Source organism: Lagenorhynchus albirostris, chromosome 5, assembly GCF_949774975.1.
Source record: "Lagenorhynchus albirostris chromosome 5, mLagAlb1.1, whole genome shotgun sequence".
In the NCBI taxonomy this organism is placed as follows: Eukaryota; Metazoa; Chordata; class Mammalia; order Artiodactyla; family Delphinidae; genus Lagenorhynchus; species Lagenorhynchus albirostris.
In genome coordinates this window covers 36,239,345-36,254,320 of record NC_083099.1, presented here as the reverse complement: position 1 = coordinate 36,254,320, position 14,976 = coordinate 36,239,345, and the positions used below count along the sequence as shown (strand labels likewise).

The following is a 14,976-nucleotide window of genomic DNA, read 5'->3' as shown; positions in this document are numbered from 1 at the left end:
ACTATTACTAAACTCCATTCAGGAAATACTGACAAATACAATGGGCCAATAAAACAAAATGAGAAAGGAAGAAGCAAAGTTGTTATTATTTTCAGATAATGTGGTTATCTAGCTAGAAAACCCAAGAAAAATATAATGTAATGCTATTAAATTGAAAAGGAAGTTCAGTAGGATGACTGGTTATACAGAAGTACAAAAATCTATAACCTTTTTTATGCAAATAATGAGGGGATAACACTTCAACAATATAAAATACCTAGGCATAAATATAACAAGAAATATAGAGGAACTATGAAATCCCACTGAGCAATAAGAAAGAAAGCAAAAGTAGATACATTCTATATTCTTAAAATATAGAATATGTTAAAATGTCATTTCTCCCCAAAGTATTATATACTTTAAAATTGTAGGAAGGGTGGGCAAGGAACTTGAAATAATTATTGTGGATTTCATCTGGAATAATTGTTTTGAAAACTAACATTGGGCAATTTGTTTACCATATAGTAAAACATACTATAAAGCCATAAAATTTTTAAATGGGTACAAAAAGACAAAAGTGAATCAATAGAGTGAAGCAAAGTTCCAGAAAAAGATCTAAATAATTATATAATTTTAATATACCATCACTTTTAATAGCTTGCCTGAATTCTGTTATGTGGATGTAGAATACCCTCATGGTACTACCCACCCTGATCATTGGTTATAGATAAGGTGACTATGATCCTACTGATTTGCCTCTTGGTTTATGCCTCTTGCCTTGGTATAATTGTAATAGTGTCCTCTTTCACCCAAAATTGTCCCCTTTTGGATAATACATTATGGTCATCCAAGTTATGTATATTGTTTCTAATTTTTCCCAATTATAAATGGCATTTTTATAAATATCCTAGCAGCTAAGTCTTTATACAGAATTTTTAAATGAATCAATCAAGGAATGTGAACATTTATAAGTTTTTTCATATATATTGCCTTGTCTTCCAGAAGGATTTCACCAATTTACACTCCCACCAGCAATCATAAGCAGTCATTTTTTCCAAATCTTAACAAAAGTGGGTAGTACCATTCATTTCAAAAAATCTTTGCCAGTTTAATAAGTGAAATTGTGTCAATGCTTTAGTATAGATTTCATTACTGTTGTGAGCAAACACGTATATAGGTGAGTGTTCTTTCATTGCAAGCGACAGAAAATAATCCAGGATGGGTTAAATCACGAAGAATGCAAAGGAAGGACATTAGAAGCCTAGAATTTTGTGGGGGCCACCTCACGTGGCTTGTGGGATCCTAGTTCCCTGACGAGGGATGAAACCTGGGCCCCCTGCAGTGGAAGCATGGAATCCTAACCACTGGGCCGCCAGGGAATTCCCTAGAGGCCCATAGAATTGATCGGAGGCTGGAAACCAGGCTTAGAAATGGACACAGGCATTTCTGGAGGTGAAGAAACAGGAGATCGTAGAGGAGAGATCAGGGGAACAGTAGGTTGGGGCTTAGCTATGCCACCAACTGCTATGTGACCTTGAATGCCTTCCCTGCACCTCCATTACTTCTCGAAGAAAAGGAAGAAGTTGGACTAGATAATCTCGAAGTATTTTTTTAATTTCATCATCTGTGAGTCTGAGCACAGACATAGAAAAAGCTTCATTCCTGGATAAAATGGAAATAATGCCATGATATATACTTTTGATTGCTAATTAATATTCTCCTCTATTCAGCAATCCACTCCTCAAGACAGTTACAGTGGGAACTGTGAATTTTTTCCACCTTTGAGTAGTGTTCCCTTAGTAATAACAGTAACAGAAACTGCTCTGAACTTTAAAACTGATAAATGAAGAGACATAGTTTAGAATTCTCCCCAAGGAATAGAAAATCACTCCCAGCTTAGAATTCATGAGCATCCACAATTTCAACAGAAAAAAATGTACCTATATCATTTCCTCCTCACCTCCCTAATTTTAACTTGAAGAGATCAGCTAAAAAGGGGAGAAGGGCATAGTGTGTGTGTAGGAGGGAATTACACTCGCAAGTTCTGCATCTCTTCTCAAAGTTTTAATTAAGAAGAGAGAGTTTTCTGAGGCCCTGCTCTTGGCAAAATACTGACCAGATAAACCCCAAGTTTAAGTCATAGGAAATAAATCTTGCACTTTGGATGCATTTACTGAGTGTTCCATTTCTTTAGGAAAATTTTAATTTTATATATGGCAATAACTATTTTTCTCCCATCATTCCTGCAACTACTGAAGAGAGAAATTTTGGTTTTGTCCTGAGAAACTGCAGCCTCTGAAAACTGAATCTCTATAGGGAGTGTGTGTGTACATGTGCGTGTGTGTGTGTCTATGAATATGTGTAATTCTGCACCCAGAGAATGGGTGACTAATCACAATACATCTAAACTTCTTCAAAATTTGGGGGGAAAAGAGGGGGAGAAGAACACCATATCCAAAGTTTAATAACAACAAAATCTAACACAAGAGATCTTGGGATGGAAATAATATACAAGAAGGAGTGCATTTTGTGAGACTTTGGGGGGAAATGCAGATTATTCCTTAAAGAGCTTTGCTGAAAAAAATTTTAAACTGCGACGTTTATTTATTTATTCACTCTTTCTTACAGAAAAATTACCAGTTGCAGTAATGTCAATTGCTGTTGCTCCTCTAACAAAGTTCATTGAAGTTCTCCATTTACTAATTGCCTTCTGGATCTCATTCCAGTCTATTATTAAGGTATTAAAAACTGCTAGAAACATAGAATTGCTATATACTTTACACTAAAAGACTCAAAATGTATGCCAAAACTTGGCCTTCTCTTTCCCATCTCACTCCCTTAGCACTGTTTCCCAGGATCATCTCCCAAACAAACACCATGCACATGATTCCTGTCTCAGGGGTCTGCTTTTGAGAGGAAGGAGGAGGGCAAAACAGGACAGTATTCATGCTTGCACATATGAGACAGTGCAATTGTGTTTACTCGAATTGCAGAGACAAAAACGTGAGAGGTATGGCTGAAACCACCTTTAGAAACACAATCTACCCCCACACCTCGTATGTCGGGTGCTTGGTTGTTTGTACATTGTGCCCAAATTCACTTCCTGGTTCATTTTCTGAATTGCAGTCTTGGCTTCAACAATCTGTAGTTGCACAAGTAAGCCTTGCTCCATGTCTGTCTCCCCCTCTGTAAAAGATCTTTACCACCTGGGGTTGACTACTTGTTGATGTTATTTCTCCTGAGTCTTTAGACAGCCCCGAAGGGCTGTCTTGGCCTTTCTTGAATGTGATCCAGAAATTAATTTGGCCCTCTTCCTGGGTCAAAGGGTTAGTGTGAGGCACTGGCTGGTAACAGCTATATCTATAAGGGAAAGTTGTCACAAGATAAATGTTGGGCTCAGTGGTCAGATTCACAAAGCCCAGCTGCTCCTCCCTTGCCATCCTTGGAGAATTATGGTTTGTCTTGATTAGAGGAGCTACTGCGTTTTCTTCAGGAAGATGAGAGAAATTTTCCTCCATTGTGAGTTTCGTTTTCTATTCCTTTAAAGATGAATAACATACCACTCAGTCTTGGGAAGAGGATTTAGAAAATTTCTGCTGAATCCTTTTTCTATCCTAATGGCCTATAAGAGTGAAATCACGTCTCACAGAATTGTACCAGAGGAGGAAATCAAACAATGAGAGAATCTGGATTAATGGTTCCAGCTTCTAAGCACTGAGGCTGAATGAGGAGAAAAGTCTTCCTCTAGTGTGACTTCACAGCTGATTCAAAACCTCCAGGCTTGGAAAAAAATCTCTTTGTTTGGTTCAACACACGCTCTAAGTAAGTAATCATACCAGTAAACATCTGCCATGACATGGTAAGTGGGGTCTGAAAACTAACTGCATAAAATTCAGGGTTGCATTATGGCAAAGTTAATGAAAACCAGTGTTTTTAGGCATTCTATGTGGTCTCAGAGGGCACAAAAGTAAAGACAGCGAAAATGATATTGTTTTCAACTGACCATGTAACTGGAAAATTCCCCAGTGACCACAAAACAGTCATTTCCAATTGGCTTCTCCCTCCCTCTCATCCCCACCAAGAGAATCTGAGCCTGCACTTGTCTGAGAGGCAGGATGGGTGGGGGAAAAGAGCCAGTCACCAGTGATGATAGAAGCAAAGTTGCCTACCCTCCTTGGGGTTTTACTGTACAGCTTTAGAATCCCTGAGGTACAATTAGAGATTGTCCTAGAATTCACCCCACTTCCTGACTGTTTGCCGTAAGCCTAATAAGTGTGTGCTTATTCTTAGATTTCATTTGAAAGATTAAAAAAAAAAAAAAAGGTAGCAAACTCTGAAAAGTGTGGACTCAAAATGCCTGTAATGTGATACCATTCCTGGTCCCTTTGATGAACACAAAAATTCTCCTCTACTTGTCTCCAGGTGAGAAAAGCCATGCTACCATCAACAAGATGAACATCCCCTCAGTACCAGGCCTTGGGGAAGTTACTGCCCTAGCTCTTCTTTTGCCGCCTTCTTCTTGAAAGATTCCACTCTCCTGCAACCCCTTGTCTCCCATTCACTCTATGGGCCACCGAGTTCTGACTCCACCCCCACCCGCGTTGCTATGACAGCAGTCACAGGGCTCCCTGCACTGCCAAATCCCAGAGATGCTCCTAAGCCTTCTCCTTCCTGACCTCTGCGACCCACAGCACCATCAACAAGTCTCTTCCTACACAGCTATCCTCCCCTGGCTTTGAGACAGGGCTCCTCCCTGGTCCCCTCTTGCCCTGCTGGCCATTCTTCCACAACTAGTCACCTTTTCCTGAAGAGTCTTAAGATCTTAACACCCTTAAGCTCACCTGAATTTGACCCTTCAACAACATTCTCACTGCCCCAAACAACCTTTGCTTCTGCTCATCCCTTCAATGTCAGTTATTTCCCAGGACTCTGCTCTCAATCCCTGTACCCTTACAGTCTATCATCCTTCATAAATAGGAATCATACTATGTCACTCCTCTGCTCAAAACCCTCCATTGCTCCCCACTAACTGTCCCCCTCCCATTACCTTTCTGACATCATCCTCCTTCTCCTCCTTTCACTCACCCTGTTTCATCCACACTGGTTCCTTCCCTTTGCTCCAATGCACCAGCCATGCTCCTGCCTCAGGACCTTTGCATTGCCTGTTCCTTCTATGTGGAACACGCTTCCTTCAGATATCACACAGGACTTATTTCTCATCTTCATTCAAGGCCCAAAGTCACCTTCTCACTTTATTAAAATTGTAATCTTCCCCTGCCATCCAATAAGTTGCTCCCAATCTTCTTTTCTCAAACACCAGGACAGCAGGAATCTTTTTTGCTTTGGTCCCTGGTGTATCCTTAGGTAGAACAGGGCCTTCCGCATAATAGGTACTCAATGGCTCTTTCTGCAATGAGTGATGAATGAATGAACTGTTCATATATCACCTCATACACTCCTGTGGCTTCAACTACCAATTTTACGATGAACCCAAATCCATGTCTCCAGTTGAGGCCTCACTTCTAAGCCCCAGACCTATATGTATCCATCTGGCTGTTGAGCATCACCACTGGGACAGCTCTCAGGCATCTCAAACTCAAAATACCAAAAATAGAATTATTTTCTCCCCCCTCCCACTCAAGCCTCCTCCTCCTCCTGTGTTCACTATCTCAGTAAATGGTGTTGACCCCATATATTTGCAAGCCAGAAACCTGAGAGTTATCCTAGACTCCTTGTGCAATCACCCATATCCAGCCCATCACCTGCCCCACCTCCTTCTCCATCCTCACTTCATACCAGGCCCCTCCATTGTCCAGCCACCATTGACTTCCGTGCTTTCATACATGCTGCTCCCTCAGCCTTCCTCACTCAGCCCCAGATCCAACATTTATCCCAAGTATCACCTTCTTCCCACGATTCCTCCTGTAGTGTCCAGTGCATACAGACCCCTGTCACACTAATAATTAGCTTACTTATTCATCTCCAATACTAGGCTCTGAGGTCCTAAGTGTGGAGACCATGGCTAATTGCATCCTGATGACTAATACAGTATCTACTATATAGTGGGTATTTAAAACATGTTTGGGAATTCCCTGGTGGTCCAGTGATTAGACCTCTGTGCTTTCACTGCCAAGGGCCCACGTTCAATCCCTGGTCAGGGAACTAAGATCCCACAAGCCACACAGTGCAGCCAAAAAACAAACAAACAAAAAACCCAAAACAAAAACAAAAAATGTTTCATAAATAAATAGATCTTAGTAAACTAAGATGCCTGCATTAAGTATATTATTTTAATGTATGATGAAAAACTATAGATCATCATTACAAAACTGATTCCAATCCTTCACAGTGCCTGACCCATAGTAAATATTCAATACATATCTTGCTGAATAAATGGGGAAATAAATGCAGAGCAAACAGCCTTGGCAATGGCAAGGAAACAGGAAAGCAGCATGATATCAAGCAATGGGGATCATTTCTAGGGCACCGAAGTTCTTAGTTAGTGGTGCGAGTGGAGCAGGAGGGCAGGAGAGGAAGCCAGAAGGAAGAATAGGAAGAGAGATAAAGGGCCTTGAGTTTGGGTTCAGATCTGCAAGCAGTGGGGAGCCCTTTATGGTGTTAAGTCAGCAGTGATTGATCAGATCTGTGGTTTAGAAATATCCCTCTGTCAGAAGAATAAAAGATGAATTGGCATGAATTGGATGGGGTGGAGTGGTGAAGGAGAAGATTGGACTTTGGAAGATTAAATAGAAGGCAACTTTAGTACTTCAGGGTTTAAGCTGTGAAAGTCTAGCTGGATTGAGTTCTGGAGACATGTGAGAAGTCCACAAGGATCTTCCCAAGCTAAGGGGAAAGTCGTTGACCTTCTCCCAAAGACTGAACTATAAATGGACAAGGTCCCCATGGTCCCAGCACTGTCATGGTAGACCACTCAAGTCTATGGGTTAGGTGAAGTGTTGTCCACGTCTTCTAATGAAATTCCTGACCAGTTTGATGAGGTTGTCATGGGTTCCCAAAACCCATTCAAGCACATATGCTACCCACACTTCCACTTAGGTTACTTAAAAAGCTCTGGAAATCCAGCAAAGAACACTGGCTACTTGCCCATCATTTCTCTGGTTCAGAAATCAAGGGTTGCACAATGGGAAAAACTGGGGTCATTTTCAGCAACCACTTGCATTGACAAGATCCAAGGACCTTTCTTCTTTCTCTGTCTTTTTGCTCTAGTCTAAGTGAAAGGAAGCCTTATTCTTTGGGTGCTGGTCAAAGTTTGATCCAGTTGTGAAAACTGGTTTGGGCATCAAAAGATCCAGGATATAAGATAGTGTTTTGAGATACCCGAAAACAATATGTTGGGGGAACTTGACTTTTTGTTAAGGCTATCAAGTCTTCACATTATTGAACAGACATGATCATTGGTTCTGGCTGGGCCATAAGTCAGAGGCTTATGAATCCCAGAAGCCATTCTATCAGACTGGTATTTCCTACGAGGCTATAATAAAATGGGTACTGTTTGTATGTGTGGTACACTTTTACAAGGAGCTTTGGGTGAGCTAGCAGCTGGCTAGAAACCCTGCTAGCTGGAATCACATCTGCCTCTTTCAATAATGATCCTGGGATGATTTTTGTGTTTTGAAGAGTATTTTAAACAATATTAATGCTATATGAGAATATGAAAAGTTGAATTACTGAATCTTAGTAATTTTAGGTAAAAGAAACAGTAATTTAAGATGTTCCAAAGTTTGCTTGCATGGGGGGGGGCGGGCTTCCAATGTTATCGCACTTTCCCTTGTACCAAAGCCAAGGGACCCAGAGAAGAGTCACCATTCTGAAGCCACCTGCCGTACCAAGCCTATGGACCAGAACATGAACACTCAATGGGGGGCATAAGAAGTGTCTTTATTATTTACATTCCACTGGGGCAGAAACTAAAATGAACGACCTGGCCAAAATTACAGTTGATGATGGTCTGAGTCTTGAAGTTATGCCTCAGATTCCAGAGGAATTCCCACTCTATGGGAACCATCTCTGTTTTGAACTTGTCAACTTGCCAAGTTGACACTCCATGCTGTAAAACACCCTCCTGGGCTAGACTGCCTGCATTCAATCCTAATTCTACCAGTTAGAAGTTTGTCTTTCTTTGCATTTAAAGCTTTTTTTCCTTTACTTAGGATGACAGTAAATAGCAAATTTTTAAAAACAAACCGTTCCGAGCTGATCTCCCTGTGCGGATAGGGAGGGTGGGAGGGAGGGAGACGCAAGCGGGAAGAGATATGGGAATATATGTATATATATAACTGATTCATTTTGTTGTGAGGCTGAAACTAACATACCATTGTAAAGCAATTATACTCCAATAAAGATGTTAAAAAAAATAAAAATGGCAAAATGGAAGGGACATGAGGAACCTGAAAAAAAAAAACAAAAAAAAAAACAAAAAAAAAACAAACAGTTCCCATGAAGAGGGACAGTGCTTCCTCTGTCTTCCTAGTCTTTGCAGCTGTCTGTTCCATTTTCCCCATTTTCCTGCCTATCTCACTCTTTAGATTTTAGTTTGAATTTAATTTCCTCAGGGAAGCTTCTTTTAGCCTTCCAAGGTTGAATTAGGATAACTTCTTCTATGTTCTCATGGCCGCGCTTACCCCGTCTCGCAACTACCACCCTGGTTCGCTTCCACTTGTTTCCCGAATAAAACTGCGAGCTGAGAGGCCTACTTGCATCCCAAGCACCTAATTAGTAGCACATACTAGGTGCTCAAATATTTGTGAAACAAGTACACGGACAGACAAATGAATAGACAGCCAGCGAAAAAAGGTCAGTAGACGATAGAGTCAAGAATACTCTCCTGTGGACCCTGAATTCCAAGTGGGGACCCCAATGGCGCTTGGCCTCCATCCTGAGGCGTGCAGTTCCTGGGGCGTTCACAGGCAAGAGGGAGCAGTTCCCACCACCGAGGACTCTCGGGGTCCCTTGCACGAAGATTCTAGAACACAGACAAAGCCACCAAGAGACTGCAGTTCCAACAGTCGGAGCACAGCTTGATCTTCGCTATGCCTCAGAGCGCGCACAACGCTGCCCGTCTGTTGGGCGCAGAGAAGGCGCGCACCTCGAACGCCCCAATTTTCCCGCCCTCAGTTTTACTCCCTAGTCCGCAGCCGTAGGCACGGGTTCCATGTAGGGAAGAAGCTGGCAGGGCAGTGACAGCCCCAAGAACCCCACATACCGCTTCCCGGGGGACGTGCGCAGAGAGGGAGGTCGCCAGGGCGGGGAAGGGTCGGCGCGGGGCGGGAAGAAACGTTTATATAGCGGCGAGGAGGGTTGGGAGTTGCCGCCCGCCTGCAGGACACCAGGAAGCCAGAGGCTGCCCTCGCTGCCTCACGTCCCTCCCACGGTCCCCTTTGGCCCCACGGTCTCCCCGGTCGGCGGCACTCGGCGCTGCGGTGCGCTGCGCTCTGATCCGTGCTTTGCGAGGAGACCCGCCGGGGGCTTCGGAAGTGCGGGGCCGGGAGCCGCATGGACTTTTCCCCGAGGTAAGTGCTAGAACCGCTGTTGGCTGGGCCGGCCAGAGCCAGAACGAGGTTTGCAAGTGGTGAGTGACTGCCCGGGAAGGACGCGCCGGATGGACGGGGCTGCTTGAGGATCCCGGTAAAGGGAAGAAGGGATGTCAGAATCTCAAAACAGCCTCGTTCTGTTTTTCAACTCCTCCAGGCAGGGTTAGCTGACCTCACTGCGTCTTTCTGTGAGTTCCCCGCATTCTCCTCTTGGAGAGCCCAGAGTACACTCTGGTCACTCTCTGCTCCGGGCTCCGTGTCCCCCACCGCACTCCTGAGAGCTTCGAAGGCTGAGAGGTGCCTCACTCAACACCGTGTCCCCATGCCCAGCACAGGGCCTGGAGTGTGGCAGGAACCCAGGATGGCATTGGGAGTGGATGAATGAGGTTAACCAGCCGGGGTCAGGAAAAGTCCCTGCCAGGCCAGTCCAGACCCAGCCTGTACTTTTGCAACTGCAATCACCCAAATTTATTAAAGATGGTTGGAATTTTATTGTTAGCTGAAGGGAGAGGAGAAGGCAGAAAAAATCCACTCTTTTATGAATGCCCAGTAACATTCTGCAATGAGTAGAACCCCAGCTACCTGGCTCAGTGTCAACTGTGCAAATAATTTCGATGAGCCGGGGAGGCCGGTGGGAAGAGGAAAAGAAACGGGCACTAGGAAGTGATTTCTTCTCTTCTGTGTCCTTTAGTGATAAAGATTTCTCATTTCTCTTTTTAGAAGTCTACTCTATGGAGATTTTAAAGATGATCTTTGCGAGTTGGGGGGAAATTCTCCATAGGGGAAAAGAGTGGTGATGTTGATTGGGAATAACTGAGATGTCTAAGAAAATCATAAGACTTAAGATAGGAAGGATATTAGAAGTCTTTTGTTAAGAATTTCTACAGTTACAGAATCTGCAATCACACTGCTTTTTAAAAGAAGGATCTATTTGATGAGTACTATTTTTAATATAAAACTTTGCAGTATGGCCTTATCTAAATAAAATGTTTTAAAATACATGGATGGCCTTAAAGGTTTTTCCTTTATAAAAGAAGTTATCAGCTTTCTTCCTCCACCCTCCCTCATTTTATTCCAAAATATTAGAAGTGCAGAGGGAAACCTGAAAAGAAAGCTTACCTTCCACTCAAAAGTCCATGTGTTTTGGACATTGTGCCATATGAAATCAAATTTTATGATGTACATAAAAGACTTTATGGGAAACACTCCTTGGAGAATCATCTTTAGCCTTTTTTTTAGTAATAAAAACCATCTACCTGTGCTCGCTTCGGCAGCACATATACTAAAATTGGAACGATACAGAGAAGATTAGCATGGCCCCTGTGCAAGGATGACACACAAATTCGTGAAGCGTTCCGTATTTTTTATGTATAGCTGATTCACTTTGTTATACAGCAGAAACTAACACACCATTGTAAAGCAATTATAGTCCAGTAAAGATGTTAAAAAAATCTACCTTTACTAAATCGTTTTGTGAAACAATTCTCAAAAAACACTGTTGTTAAATATAATATACTTGCAACTTCCACTTTTCACATCCCCTTCAGATAGTCCAAATTTCAGGAAAGTTTGAGTACTTGGAATGTTTATCAAGAAAGAATTTCTTTATTTACCTATTTGCATGGACAGTGCCAAGAGCAGCTAATTAAGTCACCAAACGAAGGTCAGATTATAGCATTGTGAATAAAAGTTGGTGCATTATTTATTCATCTATATACACAGTATACTATGTAGTCCTGCTAATATAATGGTATTAAAAATGATTGAAAGTATCTTCCCTGTCAGTAAATACCTACTGTCTCTGGAATTTCTCAAAAATATCTGATTGCCAGATATACCACCTGCAAATAAAGAAAAGTGGTCACGACTAATGATGGTGTATTTGTAACCAAAAATCACTCACTCTTACAGTCCCAAGAAATAAGTACGAAGATTAGATTTTCTACACTTCTACTTTTATAAGTGTCATGAATATGACTTCTCCAGAGTGATCAAAAGTTGGCCAAAATCTCCTGTCCTGATCTTTTTGTAGTTGTTTGTTGTCACTGTTATTTAAAGTAGGAAGTCCGGTAGCTTTGCTCTGAAATGGGTCTAGGTTCAGATTACACAGGAGCTTGGACTTTTGCTTAACCTGTCTTGAGTCTTTTCTCACCTGTCACAGGGAGCAGTGGTACCTACCTACCTCACAGGGATGTGGGAGAAAAAATAAGATCCTTATAAAATGGCAGGTATACGTGCTCAATAAGCGAGGGTGATAGTCATGGTGGTGGTAATTCTTAAGGGTCAAGGCACATAGAAGTGTTCCCTAAAATTCATTTAGCGTAGAGTCCAATTTTTTTTTTAAACATCTTTATTGGAGTATAATTGCTTTACAATGGCGTGGTAGTTTCTGCTCTATAACAAAGTGAATATACATATACATATATCCCCATATCTCCTCCCTCTTGCATCTGCCTCCCACGTGCCCCATTCCACCCCTTTAGCTGATCACAAAGCACCCAGCTGATCTCCCTGTGCTATGCGGCTGCTTCCCACTAGCTATCTATTTTATATTTGGTAGTATATATTAGTCTATGCCACTTTCTCACTTCGTCCCAGCTTACCCTTCCCCCTCCCCGTGTCCTCAAGCCCATTCTCTACATCTGTGACTTTAACACCCCACTTTCACCAATGGACAGATCATCCAAAATGAAAATAAATAAGGAAACACAAGCTTTAAATGATATGTTAAATAAGACGGACTTAATTGATATTTATAGGACATTCCATCCCAAAACAACAAAATACACTTTCTTCTCAAGTGCTCATGGAACATTCTCCAGGATAGATATATCTTGGGTCAAAAATCAAGCCTTGGTAAATTTAAGAAAATTGAAATCACATCAAGTATCTTTTAAAAGAAGGATCTATTTGATGAGTACTATTTTAATATAAAACTTTGCAGTATGGCCTTATCTAAATAAAATGTTTTAAAATACATGGATGGCCTTAAAGGTTTTTCCTTTATAAAAGAAGTTATCAGCTTTCTTCCTCCACCCTCCCTCATTTTATTCCAAAATATTAGAAGTGCAGAGGGAAACCTGAAAAGAAAGCTTACCTTCCACTCAAAAGTCCATGTGTTTTGGACATTGTGCCATATGAAATCAAATTTGTCCTACGGTTTGTCCTACAACACTTTTCATGTAAATCTGGAGCAGTTGTACTTAGAAAATCCAGACAAGATAAAAGAGGTGATATCACCTCTTGCTTGCTTTTGCTAAAGGAAGAAATGGACTCTAAATCTTACCGTTATGACTCATCTTGATTGACTGAGATAACCCTAAAAACTAGCACTTTTTATGATTCTAAATAACAAGCCCCAGGAAATTTGCTGATTTAATTTTGCCAGGAAGAGAAAGTTTTCCCCCAAATGTTCAAAAGGTGGAGTGGAGGGAAGAAAAATAAAGCATACAACTCCATCTTAAGCCTCAGCATTCCCCTCAAGGTACAAAGAGATAATAAATATACATTTAACCATTCCTTAACCATTTATAATTAAGGATGGGATATTGATTTGACTTGAACATGTTTTTGTAATGCTTTAAGTACTGTATCCTAAACTTTAGAGGATAAAGATTTTGCCAGAGTTAGTTGGCAAAGGCATTTGTGTTGGCTTGAAAACCCATAAATTAATCACGTATCGAGTCCTTTAAAAACAACATGATTAACATCTGGCAAGACATTGTGACTGAAATTCTCCATTGCATGAGTCCAAATACAATAGAACTCTGAAGATCATGAGCGAGTCAGAGTCACATTTGGCTATTTTTGTTTGGTGGAAAAAATTTCCGCAATGTATCAAATGGCCCATATACCATCTTTTGGTACCCTTAACTCACCATAAGCCAGCAGGTGTGGATAATGCTATAATCAATCACATTTACTTACATATTTCTCTGGGACTATAATACAGGGCAGATGGTGTTATATGTTGTAACAGATTTCCCTAATGCCCAGGCTTTTCTCTTCTCTGCTGGCTACCAGAGGATATCAGAGCCCTGTCTGCGTCCCTTCTGCATTCAGTTCCAGTTCTCACTGCAGGCTTCTTACTTCAAGCACCAGTGGAGGCCTGAGGGCTTTCTCTGGCCTTGGGAGCATGGCAGACTCAAGTGGAGTAGGCCAGAGGGCCCTGGGAGTTAACACCACTGTGAGCAACCCCTCGCCCAATAACGGATGAAAGCCGGTGAATAAGTATCCTCAGACTTCTCACACCTTGGGGAAGGCCACTCTTGAGGTCTGATCTTTACATTCTTCCAGAGGTGCCCAAGGGGATGAGCTCCAGCTGCCCAGAATGCTAACCCACTTGCTCATTAACAATTCTACCTGGTTCCCTGTCTCACTTCCCTGACGCTCTACTAGTGCTTCCAGGGATCCTCTCCTCAGTAATCTGATTGCACAAATTCTTGTCTAGAGTCTGCTTTGGGGGAGCCCAATCTACCGTAAGCTTGTTAACTATTTCAGTTAAGGCAGTGCTTTAGCTCTAAGTATCCTGTAGATTCCATTCTGGCCAAAAAGTGAATCAAGAATGGAATTCTTGCTTTCCACACTGGAGAACAGAATTTTGTCCCCAGCCAGTGCTATTTCACTTGTGTCTGGGTCAGTTGGCTTGTTGGTTGTGACCTGATCCTGAATTCCCATCAGCTCTCTGACAATGTATCAGGAGCACGGGGAGGGAGGTATCGGGGAGGGCTCAGTTATGATTCCATCGTTAGAGAAATAGCACCTTCCGCCGGTTATGAGAAGTGGCTCAAACACGTGCTCCGTAAGGATGGAACCAGTCTCACAATATTTCTGGTGGGTGTTCCTATCCCCCCACTGCTTTGGTCACAATTTCTTTTACTGTAGTAGTGTTCTCCAATAGGCTATAGAGAGATATGTATAAGAGGGTATTATTATAGGAACTGGCTCACATGATTATGGGGGCTGAGATGTCCTCTGATCTGCCGCTTGCAAAGCCAGGGGACCAGGAAAGCCAGTGGTGTCATCAATCTGAGTCTGAAGGCCTGACAATCAAGAACCCCAGTGTCAAAGGGCAGAAGTAAACGGACTTTCCAGCTTAAGCAGAGAAAGCAGATTCACCTTTCCTTTACCTTTGTGCTCTAATCAGGCCATCAATGGATTGGATGATGCCTACTTGCCTTGGTGAAGGTCATCTTCTTTATTCATTCTGTCAATTCAAACAGCCACCCTCACAGGCACACCCAGAAATAATGTTTTACCACCCCTTAGCTCAGTCAATTTGACACATAAAATCTACCATCACATTTACCAATTACTTCCTAATCCACCCCTCACCCCAAACCAGACCTCTCCTCGGAACTCAGACCCAGACATCTAACTGCCCACAAGGCACCGGAACATCTTCCACCAACGTAGCCTTGAAGCCCTGTCCTCCCCAGCCCTTATC

General features: G+C 42.2%; 1 non-coding gene across 1 annotated transcript; it reads left to right on the top strand.

Moving 5' to 3' along the window:
• The first annotated feature begins 10,788 nt into the window (after positions 1–10,788).
• On the top strand, positions 10,789–10,895 carry LOC132521438 (U6 spliceosomal RNA). Its single transcript, XR_009540885.1, has one exon. It is a non-coding gene; the product is annotated as a U6 spliceosomal RNA (small nuclear RNA).
• Positions 10,896–14,976: the final 4,081 nt, after the last annotated feature.